The sequence below is a fragment of the Bacillus rossius genome, chromosome 12, assembly GCF_032445375.1.
Source record: "Bacillus rossius redtenbacheri isolate Brsri chromosome 12, Brsri_v3, whole genome shotgun sequence".
NCBI classification, from domain to species: domain Eukaryota; kingdom Metazoa; phylum Arthropoda; class Insecta; order Phasmatodea; family Bacillidae; genus Bacillus; species Bacillus rossius.
In genome coordinates this window covers 13074562-13080903 of record NC_086339.1, presented here as the reverse complement: position 1 = coordinate 13080903, position 6342 = coordinate 13074562, and positions in this window count along the sequence as shown.

Here is a 6342-nt window from a genome sequence, read left to right as displayed (position 1 = left end):
GTTTCCCCTTTCCTTCCCTCCGCAGCCCGCGCGGACGAGTGACGGAGCGCGGAGTGTCAGTCAGTTGCCTACTGGGAGTCGCACGGGGCGAACCTGCTTCGCTCCGCTCCGCGAGATGTAGCACAGGGTCAGGGTCGCAGCGTGGATGAAACTTCGTCTACCGACGTGGTCGTCCAGGCTGTAACAGGATTCCTCGCGATAAACCTCGTTAACGAGATCGCGTCTTCGTAACTTCGAAACTCACTCCACTCGAGATGCACGCCATGCATGTCTGGACCTTCCTACTCTCTTAATCTGTATATATCGTTATAGAGTCGTCTACGCATACGTCACAAGTCGCGTACGTGCTACAAAGCATCGCTGAAATTTTCGTAACCGGTACGATTCGCTATGGGACCGCATTCGCTGTTACGCCAGTTCTCATTTGTCTCCAAGTGTTTGTTTCCGGGAGTCCGGGTCGCGGCAGAGGAGGACGCTCGTTTCGCGACGTGCCGGCCAGGCTGCGACAGGAGTCTTCACGGAATAAAGGAGCTCGTGAAAACGGACAGCATCGTATTATCCTTGTTACCATCTACAATTCCTTCCACATACGCAAAGTTCCCTCCTGGTCCCTTACTTTTAGGTCCAGGCCACGTTGGCCTGAACTCACTCCCTCACCGACGAGAGCTACACGGGCAAATCAGAACAGTTCACCACAGGGAATTAGGGACCATAGGCTGAGGGACGTCAAACTTATAGGGTAATATACACATATTTGCATAGCTACATTAATATTTGGGTCAACCAAAACCTATCCACATCTTAGAGATCACATATAATAGTAGAGAAACTCAATTTTCTGTCTCTTAAGTTTTCTTCACTCGCCAGTGGTACAACTAATTCCATAAGAAAACAACATGTGTACCCTTCGTAAAGTATAATGATGAGCCCCAGTTCTGATCGGGACAGGCCATGGTCGTGATGGGAACACCAACAAGTAACATGAAACACCTCTTGCCAGTGACATCCCATTTCTTCATCAGTATATAGTATCCTGCGAGGCTAAAAACCTCTGGGGTATTTTATCTGCAACATCACCTACCACATGCTTGCCACTGACAACATAACAGCCAAGGGAAGAGAGTCTCTTGTTCTGTGGCCTAGCATGCAGATGAAACACCTGATAGGTGGCGCAATGTCAGGGCAGCATGACATCAAGTTAGCAGATATGGTCATACATGGCCAGTTCCAATACACACAATGAACTCTGACTAATCACGTGGTTTAAAACCGAATTGTTTTAGCCTGTATACATAAATAAAATAAGATGAATCAGAGTTATTCTTGATGTGGGACCTCCAAACCATTGCTGTATTATAGACTTTAAGTGAGATTTGTAAATTGATGTACAGAATGTGACATTGTGGCACTACAGCCAAGTCCCCAACCCATCAGTAGCAGTCCCTGCTGACGGAACACACCCTCTCATCCAGCCCACACGAGTAAAGTAAGGTACAATATCATTTCGAAAAGGAACATGTTCGCAGGACAGAAAACCAATTGCCCGACCTACTGTCCCACGAGTTAGACCAGCAAAGAGAGCTAGTCGAGAGCAAGGACTGGGAATACATTCTGCCCCCAGACACCAAGACTAATGAACAAACACCAGCCTCGACATGCACCCGCAGAACAGATGATGCACAGAGGGTTTCACTGGAAGCCAATCGGCAGTACCAGAGGACAGCCACAGGGCTGCAGAATACCTGATTTGTTCGACATGGGACAGTATTGAACTGTGTGCCCACATATAACATGAAATGAAAGACCTACATACAACCCGAAGCCTGGGAGGCCATACTAAGTTTCCACACCCGGCAGAGGGGAACGAATAACAGAACCAGCATCGCACCACAGCAGAGGGAATCAAGCAAGAAATCACACCCGTAACATCCCACCCTCCTCCCCGGGTAGGTGAGAGACAAGATGTTTGTGCGGGTGCACCCACTGTCGGCTGTACCCAGTATAAAATATTTTGTAGGACTGGCCCCCAAGGGACCCGTGCTAGAAATGGACAGGAGTCAGAGCCCCTGTATCTATACAAGGACAAGCCGACACGAGACTAGAAAAGACCAATAGCACCATAGGCGAAGTCGAATCCGACATGGACGACACACCAGATTCGCCACCACTCATGACCAGTAGGTACCCCTAAATGCTTAATTCACCGAGAAGCAGTACTTGGGACTATCTTATGTCCCTCGCGAACATTACCTTCAAGGTCGAATGAACGAGCCTGTAGATGAGCCAAGGGAGAAAGCACGCCGTCAGTCACGATACCCACATCGCCTCGGCGACTATGAGATGGGAAACCATCGATAAACTGTGCATATGAAACCACACTGACAGACATCTCGCCCAGTATCCCCGAGTGAAAGAGTAGACCCTGCCAGCTACAATCATTACCCGATGCCATTGAAGATAGGATGTACACACCTACCACAAATGCCGACCCTCACCACCTAGGGGTGGAGCAGGGGACTGTCCCACCAGGTCCATAACAAGTGTGTTGACGTCCGGGTACCTGGCGGCATACCACACGGGAAAAGCTCTGGGCGTTATTCGATGCCATCGCCCATTGGTACACACCGCGAAATGACCTGAGAGCAGAATACGGGCACTAACAGCTGAAGCCCCGCAGTCGCCTCCAGCCTGTTGCCAGCACTGAGGGTGCAGCCATACTGCTTGAAATTGATCGCAATGGTTAAGACCAGGTTTTTTCTCTCTCTCTCTCTCTCTCTGTTTTTTTTTTTTTTGGGGGGGTGTGGGGTTGGGGGGTTATATTATCCGGTTGGCTGAGTCCCCACCGTGTCAGTACCAGTCCCTGCTGGTGGAATGCACCTTCTCATCCAGCCAGCATGAGTCAATTACAATACAGGGCCAATACACAAATATCATAGCAGTGCTGTGTGTAATTACCCCTTTATAAGTTATCAACCAATTAATTTGAAAAATACGTAAGTAAATTAATATCACCACAATAATACCCACAAGGAAAATTGTGACGTTAAGGGCACCATGCTTAATGATAATCCTTGATTCCCTCGTGGCCTTGGGCCTAATTTTTTTCATACATCATCTGAGAATATCAAATAATATCAAGACAGCCCTATAATAATAAATGGAGTGGTTACTGCTGGGCTGAAAATTAGGGATTTCCTTTGCAAACTTTTACACTTTTTATTTATTCAGATTTTTGATGAGCATCAAGACGCTCATTTTTAATTACCTTTCATTTATGTATCCCATGAAGTCCTTACAAATTAAACTTTAATAAAGTTTTACCAGTTGGTCAGGTCACTGCGGCCAGATGCATCACACCACCCACGCTGCCGTATCTCACGTACGATCTCATGCGCCCAGTGCAGGTGCTGCGTCTTTCGTTACATCTGGGCTCCCATTCCTGTCGCGCCAGACACACAAGGCGGCACTGTGCATCCAGTCTGCGTAAGCACTGTTTCCAGCATAGCCAGCATCCCCCCCTGCCCCCCCACCGCCCTAATATTTCGTCACGACGTTGACATGATTCCGCTCTCCATGCTTCAGTGTCATCCGCCATATTGTTTCCCTTCCCCCCCAATCAAAGGTCTTGAGGCCTCAAGGTTCCTATTGAGGCTATGATTTGTAAATTTCCATTTTCTGTTCACCTCAAAAATTGCCTGCATATAGTTTTTTTTTTTTGCACTCAACTCTTCTTAGTTTATTGTGTAGTGGATGCCAACTTCTCCCTATCTGTACCACTTCAATCTTCTGGCTTCAGCATCTGCCGTCAGATCGTGTTTTGATGGACACGTCTCCCCAAATTTCCGCTTGCGCGTCCAGCTTAATCAGCTACTGGCCTGCAGTAATTACAACCACAGATACTGAGACACATCTTTTTATTATGATAAATCATCTAAAAGACACATAAATCTAAATGGCCGTATTAGAAGAAAGAATTTTTAAATCTAAAATGTATTTGTTTTGCAAGTATAACAATCATTGTTAAGGTGCCCTATTTCTTAAAATAATATATGTTCATTAAAATCTATATAAAGAAGTACATAAAGTTTTGATTGAAAGTAAATTATGTAAAATTAATCCAAGAAATAATTATCTGTTTCTTTATTTTTTAAATATTGAAAATACTGTAACAATTTAGAAAAGAATAAAACATAACTATCTTCCAGGGTATAGCTATTTTAATTGAAGTTAACTCTTAATCTATTAATTCCCTAAGAATAACATGACAACGGTCCACCAAAGTCATTTCAGCCTTTGTCATAAGTAATGTTGAAAGAACAGATATTAAAATCTTTCATAATTAATGAGACATACTGTCATACTCTATGGCCTATTGTTTTTATACTTAAGTAGTAAATCTTTTTATTTTAACACAAAAACACTTTCTTAAAATTATAATATAAGAATAAAAAATATTGTACAAGTTGTTTTACTAAATTACACAAGGTATGAAGTCTTAAATAGCTACATTAGATATAACTAAGGCTATTGTGTATTCACAAATACAACTAAGACGTCTCACTGCAAGCAACAGTCTCAAATTTGAGTCATATTTTTAAAACTAGTTATTTAAATTGCAATTGACTACAACACTTCAGGCACTTGTTTTTCATTCAAAATAAGAATTATGAGGAATGGGTAAAATGTTGGGTCTAGAAGTTTTACGTTAAAAAAAATTAAACCTCCCAGGACCCCACAGATCCCGACAAACAAGAGACAATAGGTGACTTGTTCTAATACAAGTATACAGGCCATCAAGGCATCAAGTAATTTTAAGAAAAACAAGAATAAAGACAGCGCTAGATTAGAACAGCAATAGCATGATTTAATAATAATAATAATAATAATAATAATAATAATAATAATAATAATAATAATAATCATCATCATCATCTTAACGGTTAATATTCATATGAATCATCATCTACCAGAACAATATATGGCCTCTGGCTTGAATGCGTAGAATATTTATACACAAAAGTGGCCATTTCTGATAGTTTAAAATTTCCGTCTGTTTTGTGCTGATATCTGCACGTGATGTCAACGTTTACGATTTAGGCAGCGAATTCTAGTGTTGGATGCAGAAAGTATGTGTTTAATTTGCAGCCAGAAAATCTGGTATTTATTGCAATATTTAAAAAAATTCTACTTTTAATTTTGTGTCAGTTTCGTATTATAAGTTTATTTGCAACTTTAACAACATAAAAACATGTGAATTTGCTCATGTTTACACATTACTTGTGAGTATTGAAAGGCTACCTTACATTTTTTTTTAAATCTTCAACCCTATTAAACTTAAAAGAAATCGCCGCAAAGTAGTCTCATTGACATAGGTACGAAAGTGTGGGCCATATGATACATGAACAGACAAGAGTAAAAAAAATAATCCATAATCTGAACCAGGAATTTCCTTCCGGTATAACATTTCAATACATGTCGTTCAGTTTCATTCACCTGTCCTAAAGATGGTCATGATGTGAGAATTGCTGTAGAGTTCACCTCCAGTGTTTATAAAGGATTGATAGCATGTGATATATTATGTTTTAATGCCACAACTAACTTTCAACAGGGAAAAAAAAATTTACCAGCAAAACTAAAAATATAGAAACCAGAATTTGTATTAGGCCCATACCTAACCTCTTAAAAAATATGTATGATTATGGATGTGTTTTCAAATGAAATTTTATATTTATATTTATATATATATATATATATATATATATATATATATATATATATATATATATATATATATATATATATATATATATATATATATATATATATATATATATATATATATATATATATATATATATATATATATATATATATATATATATATATATATATATATATATATATATATATATATATATACACTTTGCTTGAGAACTTTTTACTCAACTGCAGAGTTCAAAACACTTGTACATCATAGAGCATTAAAAAAACCAAAGGAAATCGGAACAGTTTTTAAATAACCGCAGTTACTTTGTGAAAAACAAGGGCAGTTGGTGTGCCAACTATTGATCGTCATCAGAATCGCTTTTGCTGCGATGTTTCTTCATCTGCTCGACGAGCGAGAGTGTCTCCGCCTGCTTCTTCATCAGCTTCCTGCCTCGCCACGTGTCCTTGAGCTGCGCTTGCTTCGCGGGCTTGCGCTTCATGGCCTGCAGCTGGCTGGTGATCGCTGGCACGATGGCCACCTGCAAGCAGCACGGGCAGTCTGCACACACACACAGCACATGCCTGCTCTCGTCTTCGTCACAGGCCACCGCAACACTAACTTCTGTCACGTGCAGA